General features: G+C 46.3%; 2 long non-coding RNA genes across 2 annotated transcripts in view; one reads left to right on the top strand and one right to left on the bottom strand.

Moving 5' to 3' along the window:
• Positions 1 to 17,653, top strand: part of LOC141580885 (uncharacterized) — a 135,065-nt gene that overhangs the window by 35,898 nt on the left and 81,514 nt on the right. The window lies entirely within an intron of this gene.
• Positions 8,614 to 9,793, bottom strand: LOC141580979 (uncharacterized). Its single transcript, XR_012513389.1, has 2 exons — positions 9,493 to 9,793; positions 8,614 to 8,850 (listed from the first exon to the last, which is right to left on the bottom strand). It is a non-coding gene; the product is annotated as an uncharacterized LOC141580979 (long non-coding RNA).

Here is a 17,653-nt window from a genome sequence, read left to right as displayed (position 1 = left end):
AGAACCCAATTTCACGTTCTCTGGAATGGCAGCCTCCAAATCTGCAAATGCAGCATGAGACTCTCCCTGAGCCTGCGGAAGCACAGAGAGAATGAGAAATTGATCACCAAGGTCCACAGTGGGTGGTAAAGGGAATGTTGGGAAGTCACATGCTGACTGATAGGTAGTGTTGGCTGCGTTAGGGCCAGTAGCACGAGCAACCTCAGTCAATAGGAAAAATACACAGCAGTGCTGGTCACACAGGAGTCGATTCACTCATTCTCTTTTGCTCTCATTTCTGGGCTTCTACGACATTACACACACAGCCGAACACACTCTTTGGCTTGGCTCTGCTTTTTAAAAACTATTTTAAAGATACAGCAAAATATTCTCTTTATAATTAAGTCCCCTTGTTTAAATCCAGAAAGAACTATTCAGACTGTCTCTTCCTATCTTAAACCTACTGAATTTCACAGACGTATCCTGGATTCAAGTCTTTATTTTCTACTTTTGTTTCTTTCTAAAGTGAAAATATTACTTGAAAAGTAAAGGAATAGGCCGGGCGCGGTGGCTCACGCCTGTAATCCCAGCACTTTGGGAGGCCGAGGCAGGTGGATCACGAGGTCAACAGAGCGAGACTATTCTGGTCAACGTGGTGAAACTCTATCTCTACTAAAAGTACAAAAAAAATAAAAAAATAAAAAAAGCAAAGGAATAAAAGAATGACTGCTCAACAGGCAGAGCAACCTCAAGTCTGTTACACTTACTTGGCTCTCTATTCGATTTATAGATGAGAATATCAGGACCCAGAGCTGCTAAGTAAAGCCACCTCAGTGACGTCCACCACTGAGACTCGATTCCAGAGCCCATTTCATGTTTGTCCCTCCAGACTCTGCAGCTCTGCGTGCTGGCCTCTCTCACCTGAAAGCTGACGTGTGGCGCCTTCCTCCCATACAAAGGAAACAGATGCTTCTTCAGCGTCTGCTCCAGGCTGCTCCTGGGCTGCGAGCTCGTCAGCTCTTGCCTGGAGTGGCTCCGCCTGGGCCCGCAGGACCATCAGGAGTACGGTGGCAGCGAGGAGGGCGAGGGTCCTCATGGCCGGGGTGACCTGGAGGAGGGAGAACAGGAGTGGGTGTGTGGGGAGTGAAGAGTTAGCCTGGACTTATAGCTCTGCAGGGACGAGGCTCAGAGACAAGGAGCCTCGAACCTTCGGAGTGAGCGGAGGTGTGCGTTTCGTTGGAGATTGTGTGGGACCCACTGGTCTCCATGTCCCTCTTTTCCTCCTCTGCTCTCCCAGCTTTCACTCTAGTGTGAATCTCTATGTGTAGTGTCTGTGCTGGGTTGGAGAAGATGCTGATAATCAGGATCCTGGCATCTTCTTCCTGTTTCTCACTTCATTAAATATGTACCTTTTAATATTCAAGCAAAGGATAACAGCAGTGCTTTTGTTCAGTAAGTTCAATTAACAAATGTCTCATTTTCTGCAGATGGCCCCACTACCCTCTGTAGGTCTAGACTGTGGCAGCAGGCATGAATTCCTATCAAGTGAAGAGCCGTTTGTTGCAGGCGTCAAAGGCTTTACCACCCTCATGATGTTATGGAGTGAGTAGACTCCTGTAGGGGTCAGTGTGAAATGGACTATCACCCTGTCAGCCTATAGGTGAAATGAGCCCAGTGATATAGAGGTAAAAAATTCATCTATAGCCAAAAACGTCTTTCCAGCTCTTTTGAGATATGAATCAGAATTAAACATGATATGTATCTACTGTATACCAACTTATAATTTGATGTTCTTATATATGTGGCCCTTTATCATATACTATATGCACAAATCAACTCAAAATTTAATGACCTAAACATAGATGTGAAACCATACAATTACGAGAGGAACATATGAAGATAAAGCTTTGACACTGATTCAGGTAACCATTTCTTGGCTATGACACCAAAGTCACAGGCAGTGAAAGGGACAAGAGACAGATGGGGCTGCACTGAACGCTGAAGCATCTGCACAGCCAAAACAAGCCACTGGATGAAAAGGCAACCCAGAACACAAGAGAACATATGTGTAAACTGTAGTGGTGGAAGGGGTAGATAACCAAATACATAAGGAAGTCAAACAACTCAGCAGCAGGAAACAAATAACCTGATTGAAAAACAGGCCAAGGACCTGGAGAGGCTTCTCTGAAAAGAAAAGAATGTTCTAAGGAGCGATTATTGCCTCTGTTGGACACGTCAAGTGGGACAGGTGTATTTAGAAGGAAATTCCTTTAGTTTCTCTATTAACTTAGCTGGTAGCCGCGGCCCCCTGCAGCCACCAAAGGTTCAGACAGAAGTGCACAGCAAGGCATTTACCTGCCAAGTCCCTTTGAGATGGCCTGAGAGTCACAGGTCAGATTGGGGGCACAGCTTCAGCGTGGAAAACTCAATGTGAAAGTTGAAGTTTTATGTTACTTACAGATCCTCAAGGTAGGCAGAGTGACCAGAGAGGCCAGACAGCAGTCTGTTGTCCCGGGCCTCCTATAGCAAGAGCAGCCGTGTACAAACAGGATAGGACTTCCTATTTAAGGTTCATTTGGGATCAGGTGTCCTCATATCCGGGGTTACTTTCTGTTAAGTGCATTATTAAATAACTCCTGTGGCAAGGACAGTTGAGAAATTGAGTGGGAAGCTGGGCTCCAAACAGGAGTCCACAGAGGGACTGACCCCTCATCTACCTTGGTGAGCCCTGGCCAGGCCCAGGCAGCAACCACCTATGGATTCTCCATGACTCCTAAGATACTGACCCTGGGATGCCTGTGCTGGTAGCTGAGGCTCAAGTACCATGACCTATGAATGTTTAAAACCACCAGGAAGGGCCAGCTTGCCTGTTATAGTGCACACTCTGTAAGGACTAGGGAAAAAGCACCAGCCTACACGGTGAGGAGGTTTTGGGAATTTACTCTCAGTCAGCCTCTGCGGGTCCTGGGGTCTAACCATAAAAACACACCAAAGCCATTCAGCCAAGCGGAGATGTGGTGAACATCTGGGTGAGGCTGGAGAGCGGGTCAGGTTTGTTGGACTCTCCTGGGTTGAGCACGTGCATGCAGCACATGGTTTCCTAGGGGGAACACTTACCTTCTGGCCTGGCAGTAAGGTGCTTCAAGACTAAACAATTGTCTACCAATAAGAGTTAAAGTGTTTTCTGTCATCTTAAGATGTGATGAGGCGTCTCAGGTGTCATTAGGGGTGGTCCCTGTTCCAGAGCAGTGGGGTTGGCTGTCACTCTGAGGAAGCTGTGAGTTCCTGACCTACAGCTGGCCCAGGAATTTCACCATTTGAGGAAGTGGGCACTGGTCTCATCCCAGCAGAGGCACAAATTACAGCTATTTGAGGAAGTGGGACCATGAAATGGTTTTAGGTTCTAGGGCATTAGTAGGTGCCCTGTAAGGACCCAGTGGATGGGGGTATAGAGAAAAAATGTGAAGCGGTGGTGTATATGTGGGGAAGGTTCCAAGGTTGCGGGAACATCCAGTGACCTGCAGAAGTCAAACCTGGACCAGCCTCCTGCACACAGAACATTCCAATCCATAGACATTTTCTCAGTAACACATGAGAGAGCCATTACTGGGAGAGCCGGTTAGATTTGGCTGTGGTGCTGTTGCACATAAGTCTCAGATGTCCATATGTTTTGCCTAACTTGTAGGGTAGCCTCCGATCTGACCTAGGCCCTTTGGTTTTTTGCTTTTGGCGATAGAGCTCATGGAGTCACACTGAAGGCCAATGTCGATCTCAGGAAAATACCATTGCATTGGGTCATTTGCAGAGCGCCCAACAAAGGCTGATCTAAGGAAGTGGTATGGCAAGGGTCGGAGTATGTGCCGAAAAGCAGCACCGTGTGCTGAGGTGGGGAACACAGCAGTGAGGAGTAAGGAGTATCCTACAGCAGTGAGGAGAGGCTGCTTTGTTCCTGACCCCACAGTCAAGGCGAGGGTCCTTGGTGTCTCCAGTTCCAGCAAGGCCATTGCTTCCCTTGACGACTCCTTGGGCAGGGGCACTGTTGTCTGAAACAAATGACTCTTCCCATGGTGGTGGCCTTCCCAGGTGTCCAACCATGAAGGGAAGTAGGGGTCTGGGCTTTCGCTTTACTGCTGCTGTGGCACAGGCTGTCAGCCCTGTGGGTCTTCAGCCTTCAGGGAAGCATTCAGCCAAAGCTTGGGCTGTGTTTTTCTTAGTGGCGTGGGATGTTTCCATCCACAACCCTTATACACCAGAGCACATGCACATCCACGAGCCCATGATCATTCTGCAAGCTGTCTCTGCACGTGAGGCTCCAATGTGCAACTGCAGTCTGGGTTTGGGCTGCAGTGTTGTTAGTCAGTTTGAATTCACACCTGGGCATTCCTTGGGAGGGCCACCTACGCTATTATTATTATTATTATTATTATTATTATTATTATTATTATTATTTTGAGACAGAGTTTCACTCCTGTTGACCAGGTTCGGCGGCACAATCTCAACTCGCTGCAACCTCTGCCTCCCAGGTTCCAGCAATTCTCCTGACTCTGCTTCCCCAGTAGCAAGGATTACATGGATGGGCCACTGCACCCAGCTAATTGTGTGTTTTTAGTAGAAACAGGGTTTCTCCATGTTGGTCAGGCTGGTATCAAACTCCTGATCTCAGGTGATCCACGTGCCTTGGCCTTTCAAAGTGCTGGCATTACAGGGTGAGCCACTGTGCCCGGCCCGCCAGCTGGTCTTTAAACTGTTATTTGTGATTGTGAGGGCTGCTGGTGTTTCAGCTCAATGCCACTGGACCCATTCGATGCCTAAGGATAGAGTTGCCAGCTTTGGACTGAGGTCTGATGGCATGTGGGGCACAGACGTTCACAGGATTCCAGCACTCCCCAGCTTTCCAGCCTGGGGTACAAGTTCTGACCAGGGCAGTTCTGTTCTAGCAACTTCTGGACTTTGAATCCTGAGTCTGACAGTAGCCCCACAGCCATGGGAACATAAGATGCCAGACATCTTATCAGGTAGAGCACCGACATCTTATCACTCAGGGCTTACTTCCAGATGCTTCAATATTGACATCCATCATGGAGTAACCTTTCACCAACATTTCTTCAGAGTCGTTCTCCACCATTACACAGGCTACGTTTGGGAATGCTACTTCCATGTGGTCATCAGCTAATGTAGTCTGTGTGCACTAGTGTGAAGGTTTCTCTTGGTCTAGTCACTCAGTCCGTGCCCGGGTCTGGGAGCTGTAATCCCTCCACCTCCAGGGAAGGGTGAGAGGGAGACATGAGCTACCTTTCCAAGTAGTCAGAACTGGAGCTTCTGCTGGAAGCAGCATGTCAAGATGGGAGGCTGGTGCAGAAGATGCATTTTGGGCCTGCTGGGTGCATTTGGGCCTGGGCCTCAGTCCTCAGGGGATCATAGCATGCTATCCATCCACAGTGCATCATCCAGTAAATGATGGATGTTGAAATGATGGACCTCTCATGACAATAAGAGGCGTTCTCATGATTGGAGAAAATGTGAGTGATGTTATCTGTAACAGAAAAAACACCTGACTCTTCCGTGATTACCAAGGTGTTCACCATGGTGGGTCTGGCCTAATTGTGCTGAGGCGCTGGTGGCCGTGAGGTAGAGAGTGAAGACAGTTAGGACTCTCGGAAGGAGCTTGGTCCCCTTGGGGTTCCATAGCCCATGCCACAGCTTGAATCGGAATGACTTTAAGAGGCCACTGTGCTGCTTGAGGAGGCTGGCGGCTTGGGGGTGACGGGTCAAGTGAGAGTTCCCTAAAGTGTCATGCTGTGAGGCCCATTCCTGAGTCACTGCTGCCTGGAAGTGGGAGCCTATGTCATAGTCGATGATGTTGGATGGTTTCCAAGAGGGAAATGTCACAGCAAGAGAGCACCAGCTACACCAAGGCTCTTGGTTTGAAGAGTCACTGGAAGTTCAGTGGATGTGTGTCTGCTTCTGCACAGCAGAAGGTACTGGCTGTGGTGGGAGGGGCCCAGTGAAGTCCATGTGCTGAGAGGTGATGGCCCAGGAACAAGGGAGTGCGGGCCACAGCCTGTGTCAAGCAGGGGTGCGGCATCTGCTGTTCAGCTGGAGATCTGGTGACAGGCACCAGTGGCCTAAGGTCCCCTCTAATGTGGCCACAGCCTCCAGGGGCTGAAGATGGGAGACGCCGCTTTGGCTTGAGGACAGGATGCTGTTCTCTGCACTGAACGTGCTGCTCTGCCCCTTCTTCTAACCTGTCCACACTTTCAGTGTCTTCATGTGTCACCATGAAATCCTTTATTGCCACTGCAAGACAAAATGATCTCCGTCTTTCTCCTAAAGTCCAAATGCTTCATGAAGCCACATTTCTTTCAGGATATTTTTCTACATTTCAGACTTCCATGCTTTTAATTTGTTTTGTAAAGGTTTGCTATTACAGGCACTAGACACATAGACTGCCTTGCCTCAGTAGGTTTGTTTATTCCTATGCAGTTTACTGATAATAATACAATTTTATATAATTATATGATAATGATTATAATTCACTTATTCATAATGAATTTATTGATCCCCTTATATGTTAGGCAGTTCTCTATGCACTGTGGTATAACCATGAGTGAAACATGCCTCTCACCTTCTATTGTATAGACATAAATGTTACACAGAATACATGAAATGTACAGAAGGTGAGATGGTTACAATTTTACACTTAGCTGGAGGTCACTAGGGGGAAATAACTGCAATTTAAAATTGAGAAACGGAGAACATCTCAGTGACAAGGTAGAATTGTAGCTGAAAACCCCAGTTCTGGGCAGTGAGATGGGTGCCCTTCTGCGGGAAGTGCAGATGTCCCCAGATGGAGTCAGCCCGGCCCACAGGACAGTTTGGAAAAATATGGAAAGTAACTTATGACTGCATGACTTTGAATCAATGGCAACTCTTAGAAACCAGTGAAAGCTCCTGGCCTTCATGCCATGAATCCCAATATGTTTACGTCACAGTCTAAAGAAGAGGAAGAGCTCAGATCATTTCTCTGTCAGACACAGACCTAGTGTGTCCTCCCTGGGACCTGCATTGGGCTCCCCAGCTGTGTATTGTGTCAAAGGGATACCTGGACCCCTGAGCGGCCTCTTCAGACAGGCAGAGCCTCATTCCAGGACCAAGACCTGCTCAGAATCTGAATGGGGTGGATGTGGAAAACAGCAGTATCCTTCTCCTAGACTCTGGGCATTTGCTGTTGATGCTGGTGTTCGCAGCAGTGTCTGGGTCATGAGATAATTTAGCCATAAATGGTGATTAGCCCTTTGAGACACCGTCCTTTCTTTAAAGCCTGTAATCTTTCTGTCTTACTCAAACTCCCTGTGGCATTTTAACAGTGACCACCTGCTTAGAGTAGCTGTGTCTTGAATATAGCCTTTTCCCCCAAACATGTAGCTTTAATTCACCAACAGCAACTACCAGATCCAGAGTAAATACAGTGGGCTCACGCTGGACTCTTCCAGCTGTGACGTCATGTCCTGAAAGAACATTTGCAGGACACATCAGATAAAGGTTCAAGGGGTCTGTGGGAATCAGGGAAGAGTAGGACAGACAGGAGGAAGGGTCACATCACACCCCAGCGAGGTCAGCCTGGCCCTCAGGGACACCGGCGTTAGGCAGTGACTCTGCCCTCCTGGCATGGAGGAGGAAGACAGGCTCAGGAAGGTGCAGACCCCAAGTGTGCAGTGCCTGGTGGAGAGCCAGGACAGCAGGGGGCGCTGTGGCCTTCATGGCAAATGCAGTGAGTATCTTGGAGGGCGCTCCTGGTTCATTCCCTTTCCCCAGACGTGGTTTCCTGCTCACCCACTGATGTGCAGGATGTGTTGGGAATTAGAACCTCAGTGCCCTGCAGCACCAGCAGGGACTTGGGTTACTTGGAGAACTCTTGTCCCTCTCTTCACTTTTTCTGATGCCTTAGAAGCAGTGTTTTCCAGGCAGAACCAGATTTTCTGCAGCTTTAAGGTAACCCAAGAAAGTGCCTGCCACCCAGTGCCATAGGCAATTGTGTGCACGCAACTCTGTGTGTATGAAATCTGCGTGTGCAGACAACTCTGTGTGTATGAAATCTAGATGTTAGTAGATATGGCTGGAAAATACTCTTAATGAAGACATCCCAGCGAGGTGGCCCTGTGCTTTCTGTTCTACTCAGCACATCTTTGTAAAATCCAGTTCCAATTTAACTGATTTCTTTTTCCCATGGAGCTGATACTTTGTCAGGTCTAAAAAGCAGATGTGCGATCTAGAACTGCTCAGGAAAACTCAAACACTTCTGGAAAGAACGTGCTGGCTTTTCCTGAGGAGAAGCAATGTTACGGCTGTGTAAGCTTGAAGCTGACAGTGATGGTTTAGGGAACACTTAAGCATGGTCTTTGCTTGAATCTAGTCAAAATGAGGCAGAGTGGAAAGGCAGAGCAATAGATGGGGAGACGAGCAGCATCATTTGAGCTCTCCTAACAATGTGTATCTGAAGCTTTTGTTCATCTCCGATGTTCCTAGAATTGGAAGTGTCTTTTGTGTAACATGCAGAATTTAGGGTTCTGGTACTTGCCTCCCACAGTCCTGACTTAGACACATATCAAACATTAAAGAGGTGCAAACACAGAACACTTGCTACAAGGACTTTATGAGAGATGAAGAAAGGAAGCTAGGGACCAAGTACAGGCATAAGGAAAGTTATCTTCCTGGTCCGAAAGCAAGTTATGAACTTCTTTTCTTCTGTTCTGCAAGCTCAGAGGCAGCAGAATTTGTACTGGATCCCGTCGGAGGTGCAAGTTCCATACACGGTTTCTTCAAGGCGACAGAGTCCTATTCTGCAAGAGCACATCAAGCGGGTCCCTGGGCCTGGGGACACATAGAGCATCAGGCATTAGGGCTGTGGTCAGACGGGGTGGTAAAGAGAATCCCCGTGCAGTTACCTCCTGGGCTGATCACATTCATCATGGTGGCCACATCACAGCAGCAGCAAAATCAGCCCAGTCAATAGGAATCAATGCACGCCGCAGTGCTGCTCACAGGTAGGATTAGAGACCTGCTCTCCTTCACTCACCTTTTTGTGCTCCTGCCCCATCCCTCAGGCATCTGATCACACTCTTAGGCCTGTCCCCAGTTTCTAAAACTGCCCTAGTAGACAAAGTAAACTGTATTTCTTCAAAAGTGGGGCTCTCACCAGTGACGCTGGGGAGATGGCCCAGTATGTTTCTGCAGAGCATAAAACAAGTGTGAGTCTCAGAATTGTCAGAAAATCAAACATCTTTGGAGGAACGTCATCCCTGGAATATCAACTGGTTCCTTCCTTTTACTGTGCAAATGAGGAAATTGAGGCCTGGGGAGGTGTTCACAAAAGAGAAACAGCCAGCTGCTGGGTCTGCTTCTAGAGGCGCCTGGTTTTTCTTCTCTACAAAAAGCCAGCTGCTGGGTCTGATTCGAGAGGTGCCTGGTTTTTCCCCTGTAGACTCCCAGCTCTGCAATGCTAGAATATCTCACCTGAAGCTCTAAAATCCGAGCTTGCGTCCCGTGTGAAGGAGATGGCAAAGTCACGGTCCTCGCCCCGGGCTGCTCCTGGGCTGCAATCTTGTCAGCTCTTGCCAGGGATGGCTGAGCCTGGGCCTGGAGGGCAACCAGGAGAATGGCAGCAAGGGTGGCAAGGGTCCTCATCGTGGCTGGGGTCACCTGCAGAAGGGAGAGCAGGAGCGGATGTGTGGGGAGTGAGGACTCAGCGTGGATTTATAGGTCTGCTGGGAGAAGGGCTGAGACAGATGCTGCAGTGAGAGCAGGTGTGCATGTGCTGGGTGGGGGCAGGGCTGCCCTTGCCCTCCAGGTCCCTTTTGTGTTCTGGTGTTTTCCCAGCTTTCATCGTGGCCGTGAGACCTTATGTTTAGAGTGTCTGGACTGGATCCAAGCTGATAGGGAGGCTGAGGACCCTGATTTACTTTGCTGTTTGCAGTTGACTTGAATATTTTCTTTTTGATACTGAAAAATGTAAAGAAACCACAATTTCATTCATTAAGTTGGGGAACAAATGCCTCTTATTTTCTGAAGATGGGCCCTGCCACTCTATGGAGCCCCTGACCTGAACCCGGTGGAGTGGAAAGGTAAACCATTGCAGAACTCAGGGGCATTTCCACCCTCATGAAGAGGTTATAGTGTGTGTAGCCTCCTCCTGGGGCCAGTGTGAAGAGGGCAGAATGACTTTTTCAGGCTACAGGCGAAAGAGGTCATTAGGACACTAGGTCAAGAATAAGTAAATCCAAAGTCAGATGGTGGGTTAATTTTAAGAAATGAATGTCATTTGTAAGATTTGTACCATTAACATATCTGTACTTTAAGAAATATCAAAACATTTGATATGTCCGTAGCCCTCTTCTAGAATCTTTGATATTGTTTTAATTATAAAATCTGTTTTTCTTTTTCTTTTTTTTTTTTTTTCCTTTTTTTTGAGACAGAGTCTCATTCTTTCACCCAGGCTGGAGTGCAGTAGTGTGATCTCGGCTCACTGCGACCTCTGCCTTCCACTTCCAACAATTCTACTGCCTGAGCCTCAACCCCAGTAGCTGGGATTACAGGCATTCCCCACCATGCTCGGCTAATTTTTGTATTCTTTTCGGAGATCGAGTTTCACCATGTTGACCAAGCTGGTCTCAAACTCCTGACCTCAGGTGATCCACCTGCATCGGCCTCCCAAATTATATCTAGAATCATGCAGCTGGAACAACAGGTGGAAAGGATAACAGGCTCCCATCTGTTCCCTCAGCCCTGCGGTTCTGCTCCTGAAAACCACCACTTCCCAGTTTTACACGTTCTTCCTCACTTGCTTTTTCCTTCGTGTCTTGTACACGTAATATATCAAAACTCCAAGAACGCCGGGCGCGTTGGCTCAAGCCTGTAATCCTAGCACTTTCGGAGGCCGAGGCGGATGGATCACGAGGTCAAGAGATCGAGACCATCCTGGTCAACATGGTGAAACCCCGTCTCTACTAAAAATGCAAAAAAAAATTAGCTGGGCATGGTGGCATGTGCCTGTAATCCCAGCTACTCAGGAAGCTGAGGCAGGAGAATTGCCTGAACACAGAAGGCGGAGGTTGCAGAGAGCCGAGATCGCGCCATTGCACCCTAGGCTGTGTAAAAAGAGTGAAAGTCCGTCTAAAAAAAAAAAAAAAAAAAAAAAAAACCTCCAAGTATAGCATCATTGCAATTATACCCTATACTATTCCAGCTTTTGCACATGCCATCACTTTACTATTTTTATATTGTGAAAATGTCAAATTGTTATAGTCTGTGTATTTCTAAGCTTTGCTATGACAGGTTTAAACAGCAATGAGTATAATTTTATAGTAATCAGTTTGCAAATAAATGACAATATCTTTTTAATATTTTTTTGAAATAGAATTTCTGGGTTAAGGAACGTGTCTTAAATATTTTGAAGTTGTTGCTATGTTCTCCTCACCGAAGTTTGTTCAATGCGCTAAAAGCAGACATCACCACAACCGTCGCCCAGTGGAATTTCTTTTAGAAAGCCTTGGTTGGTGCAAAAGTCATTGCGATATTTGTATTGTTGAAATTTGCTGTTTGATAATGGAATACATTCTTAAATAAATGTGGTTACATTTCAGAACATTTTAATGCACATTTGTCACTTTATTTTTTTTTTGCTAGTATCTTATTACTTGCTGTCTATTTTATATTTATTTTATTGTGGAAATGATAGACAAAATGGAAATTTGAGCAATTTTCTTATTTTAGTTGAAAATGGGTCATAAAGCGGCAGAGATAACTCACAACATCAAAACACATTTGGCCCAGGACAATGCATTAATGACCCACTGCAGTAATGAGCTAACCAACACTCAGGGCAGTGGTGGTTCGGGAAGTTTTGCAAAGGGGACCTTGAGGATGAGCAGCATAGCGGCCATCCGTTGGAAGTTCACAACGACCAGCTGAGAGCATTCACTGAAGCTGATCCTCTTACAACTACACGAGAAGTTGCAAAGAACTCAACGTCAGCTGATCAGCAGTTGTTCAGCATTTGAAGCAAACTGGAAAGGTGAAAAAGCTCAGTAAGTGGGTGCCTCATGAGTTGATAGAAAATTTAAAACCTTGTCATTTTCAAGTGTTGTCTTCTCTTAATTTACGAAACAACAAAGCATTTGTCGATCGGCTTGTGACATGCAACAAAAAGTGGATTTTATACGACAGCCAGCAGAGATCAGCCCAGTGGTTGGACCGAGAAGAAGCTCCAAAGCCCTTCCCAAATCCAAACTTGCACCAAAATAAGGTCACGGTCACTATGTGGTGGCCTGCTGCCAGTCTCACCCACTACTGATTCAGCTTTCTGAATCCCCGAGAAAACATTGCATCTGCTAAGTATGCTCAGCAAATTCATGATGGGCACCAAAAACTACAGCACCTGTAGCTGGCATTGGTCAACAGAAAGGGCCCAATTCTTACCTGCCTAATGCCCAACGGCACGCCACAGAACCAGTGCTTCAAAAGCTGAATGAATTGAGCTGTGAAGTTTTGCCTCATCTGCCGTATTCACCTGACCTCTTGCCAGCCAACCACCACTTCTTCAAGCCTCTGGACAACTTTCTGCAAGGAAAATGCTTTCACAACCAGCAGGATGCAGAAAGTGCTTTCCAAGAGTTCACTGAATCTGGAAGCACGGATTTTTACACTACAGGTATAAACAACCTTATTTCTCGTTGGATAAAATGTGTTGATTATAATGGTTCCTATTTGGATTAACACTGCTGTGTTTGAGCCTAATTATAATGATTTAAAATTCATGGTCCAAAGCCCCAGTTACTTTTGCACCAACCTAATATTTACCAATTGTCATTGCCCTTTCTTCCTGCCTCTGTTTAGGGGAGCAATATTTCCTCTAAGAATGCTTGATGGCTTCGACTGTCTTGCAGCTCAGTGACCAGTGAGCTCTGTTCTGACCAGTAAAAGGTAATCCCTAAGAGGGGTACTCTTTAAAGTAATGAAATGAATTTCTGTTTTTGTGTTATATTTTTCCGTGATTCTTTTATGTGTTCTTCCTTACTTCTTTTTGGATCTTGGAAGCTCTTAGACTTGCAGTAACAGTGGTCTTTTTACCACAAAGAAGATAATTCCTTCATATGGATGGAGGAGCAGGAAGATACAAGATTTCTGGTTCATGAGGCCACGGTTGAAATATTGCACCCACTCGTGTTTGCCCACATCTGATTGTGTCACAACATAGGAGAAGCATGATCTTACTTTGGAATCCACTGTTCATTTGGTTTTCCTAGACTTTGTGGCTGAAAGCTACTGATAAATGCATTATAGAGCTTTCAAAATCATTTCCAATGTGCTATGTACAATTTGATATCCCAGTGGAGTCTTGCTTTGCACTTTTCCTACAAACTAGGGTCAAAATGATTTAATGCTCAAAAGCACTTGTATTTATTTTCTCTGAAGTGTCTTTTTTTTTTTTAACTTTCTTGGCCTATTTATTTTTTGATTGGTAGCATCTCTTTATATAGTTTGAAATGAACTCTGTCATATATATTTGAAATATTTTTAGAGTTTGTCATTCTCTATAGGGTTTCTTCTGATATACAGTTATTTTTATGTAGATTTAAAATTTCTTTGTCAATTTCTGTGTTTTATGTCTTTCCCACCTGACCTTGTAAAATTCAGTCTTGCGTGTGTTAGTTTATGCTCTGTACTGTGAGTCAGGGTGGCCTTTCCATCTGCTGCCACTCACCCTGAGGAGGCTGTGCCGTCCCAGGGAGGGCTATCAGGATCTGTACCAATTGGGCATATGAATGACACATACAGAGGCCCATAATTTATGTAAGAAACAGCACCATAGATAGAGCTGTTAGAGCAGAGAAATTTCAAAGTGACTTTGGGGCCACAAAGGTACTCTGTGTGGTCTGTTTCAGCTCCTCTTCTGTTCCACTGTGCTGTGCCTCAGTTCTCCCCAAAGGACACACATTTCAGTGTAAACACAGAATTCCATTTCCGAAGCCCCTCATCTCTGGTCTTGCACCGGACTGACTTGTACACCCTGGGAGTCCATGTCTCTTTCCTCCTTAGAGACATTCAGATCCTGCTTCTGGATAGGAAGGGCTGGACCCCAAGATGAATCACACTCTTGGGGACCTGTTCTTGCTACAATCTCATGCACCTGTAGATGCAGATGGGTGCATGCTTCTGGCCATATCATTATCTGAGAGCACAGTGTGTGGAGAAGTCAACAGTAATCCAGGCCACCATTTCCTGAGAGCAATAAATCTCTTTACTCAATAATGAGGATCAATGGGAATTTGGACTGATGGCATCTGGTAATAAACTTGACTTCATCTACTTAAAGGGTGTGGACCAAAAGATCAGATTCCAGGTGTTTCACATGAAATCCCAGAAGGAGGGGCTTTACAAAGGCCTATGCCAAGGGAAGTCCATGATGCTCACATAAGACTCTCAGTCAGCAAGTATCCCTGGAGCATCAGCTGCTGTCAGGTTCTAGGCTCAGAACACCAATAGCCAAGGAACTTACAGAAGCCGGCACTGCGGAATTCAGAGAAATAGAGAGTATAGGAAATGAATGAAGCGTATGGAATTTGCATCAGCCTTGTTGCTCAATCATTTTTCACTTTAGTTAAGGTAAATGATATAATGTTCATTTTTCTTTTTAATGTATATTTCTGAAAAAATCGTAATGATAACGGAGTAAAGGGATTAATATGACTTAGTCATAACAGATGAGTATTTCTTAGTACCATCAATTCATATTAGCCAATATTAGTACAGTAAATCTTTACGCATTTTGAGAATACTGTCTGGCCTACAGGAGTTATCCAATTAATAACACTTCTATGACGTAACACAATGCTGCCTTCAATCCATCATAAAAGGGAAGAACACATTAGTGTTTTTATTTTAAAGAATACCATAGTTTGGTCCATAGGATCAAAATGTTGCCTCCAATGATAATGATTCATCATCAGCAAAGATAGGTTGGAATCCCAGTCCCCCTTTTCCAAATCTCTTCATTTTTCTGGCATGGGTCCCCAACCCCTGGGCTCAGGATCAGTGTCGATCCGTGGCCTGTTAGGAACTGGGCCCCACAGCAGGAGGTGAGTCGTGGACAAGCGACAATTACTGCCTGTCAGATCAGCAGTGGCATTCGGTTCTCATGGGAGTGTGGACCCTGTTGTGACCTGTGCGTGCGAGGGACCTAGGTGGTGTGCTCCTTATGAGATTCTAACTAATGCCTGATGATATGAGGTAGAACAGTTTTATTTCAAAAACCATCCTCAGCCCCCTCCATGGAGAAGTTTTCTTCCACCTGTCCCTGGTGCCAAAAAAGTTGTCCCCAGTAAGTGCGTAACTAAATTCAAGTGACATGGCAGAAGAAGCGTCCCCAGTTAAATGTCTAACTGAAGTCACGTGACCCTGTGGAACTGTAGAGGCTTCATGTCCTTCTTGAAGGAGGACAGGACTGGGGCAAGGAGGGAGGTGAGAGAGCAAATTCCAGTGTGGAGAGGAAACGTGAAGACGTTCAGTAGGACACCGTGTGGACTGTGCTCACAGGCAGGAAGGTTGTCAACGTGGGGAACGGCAAGTGAGTTTGGACTGGAACTTGTGGATGGGAAGCTTCCTGGGATGTTCTAGACACAGCTTCACATCGTGAGGATGAGGGCTTAAGAACAGGAGTGGGTGAGTGGAGATGAAACGGCCAGGCACCCTTTCCGCTGCGCTTCCATGCCCTGGAGGGCTTCAGAACCGCACTATGGAAGCCCTGCCATGAGACAGGGACGCTGTGTCCTGGGATAATCACATTTTGAAAACGTGGCCCACCTCTGACTTATTCTTTATGGTTTGATCACATGTGTGGGTTATTTAAAATGCCTGGTAGGTCTTCAGTGTACATACAGAGTATGTTTTTTAGATAATTCTTTCTGGGTCTTATTTGAGGCTGAGCAAGTGGCCCTGCTTGTCTGGAGACCCTCGCACCTCTCCCTGCTTTCTCTGTCCCTAGGGTTTGCAGCTGTCATTGCCCACCCTGGGCTGCAGTAGCAGAAGCCACAGGTGGTGCTCCCAGTGGAGGAGGGGAAGCTCAGTCCTCATCTGCCCCCTTCCCTTGGATCCATGGATGTTTCTCAGCACCTCAGCCTGAATTCTGCTTCATTCTTCTCTGTTGCAACAGTAATTTCTCTAACTTTAGTGGACTTTGACCCTGCATATTTCTTGTCCCAAAGCCATTTCCTTTACCTAGAATACTGCTTTACCTCTTCTTTTTAATGTATTAAAATGCTAATATCTTGTTTTACCCATGGTATTCTATGTTAGTTTTAAAGGATTTTTATAGAAATGCTATCGTATGGACTAGACACAGGGGCTGCCTTTTCCCCATAGGTGTCAGGCTTATTCTATGAAGTTTTATAATAGCAATGTCATTTCATAATAACGTATGACGTTAGATATGATAAACTAACTTAATCATAATGAATTTGCTGATCTCCTACCATCTGTTAGGGCGTCATCTGTGCACTGTGCTCTGACAATGAGTGACACATGCAGCTCACTTTCTGGAGCAGGGAAGCAAACATTACAGAAAGCAGGTGAAATGTACAGAATGTCAGATGGTGTGAAATTCTACAGTTTAAAATTAGTGAAGAACCAGTTGCAGTTTAAAATTAAGAAATCAGCATAGCCCTGAGTGGCAAAGGGAAGTTTTGACAGAGACCCCAGGACCTGGGTGCAAGGCAGGTGGAGTTCTGGGTGAAGTGCTGAAGCCACGTGATGGAGTCAGCCCGGCCCAGTGGACAGTTAGGAGCAATATGCAGAGTTACAGCAAGGACCACGTGACTTCAAGTCAGTGGCTGTCTCAGGAACCCAAGGAAGGTTGCCTGGCCATTGTGCTCACAATCTTAATATGTGTCCTGCCCTTTCTGAAGAAGAGGTAGAGCTGGGATCATTTCTCTGTCAGACATAGACCCATCTTTACTCCCTAAGATCTGTACTGGGTTCCCCAGCTGTGCAATGTCTCAGTGGGATTCCTGGGCTGCCTCTTGGGACAGGCAGTCCCGGGCAAAGACCTGCTCGGAATCTGCACGAGGTGGATTGGGGGAACAGCTGCTCCTTCCTCCTGGGGTCAGGTCATTTGTGGTTGGTGTTGCTTATCACAGAAGTATCTGGAACATAAGATGATTTAATCAAGAAAGGTGAATGATCCATTTGAAACACTGTCTCTTTTTGAGAAGCCTGTAATCTCTCTGTCCCACTCAAACTCCTTGAGACATTTTACCAGTGACCACCTGCTACGAATAGCTATGGCTAGAATATTGTTCCTTTGTCTAACGTGTGTTTTGAATTCACCGGTTACAACTACCAGATCCAGAGTAAATACGAGGGGCTCACGCTGGACTCCTCCCCGGGCTGTGTGGTCCTGTCCTGAAAGGCCGTTTGCAGAACACGTTGGACAAGTGCTCAGGGTCAATGGGAGTCAGAGGAGGAAAAAAAAGGACAGACAGACGGAAGGATCATGTCACTCCAGCAAGATGTCAGCGTGGCCCTCAGCGACACTGGGGTTAGGCAGTGACCCTGTCCTGTTGCAGAGGAGGAGGAAGACAGGCCCAGGAAGGTGCAGACCCCAGGTGTGCTGTGCCTGGTG

The sequence above is a fragment of the Saimiri boliviensis genome, chromosome 13 (assembly GCF_048565385.1).
Source record: "Saimiri boliviensis isolate mSaiBol1 chromosome 13, mSaiBol1.pri, whole genome shotgun sequence".
In the NCBI taxonomy this organism is placed as follows: Eukaryota; Metazoa; Chordata; class Mammalia; order Primates; family Cebidae; genus Saimiri; species Saimiri boliviensis.
This window is presented reverse-complemented; position numbering and strand designations above follow the sequence as displayed.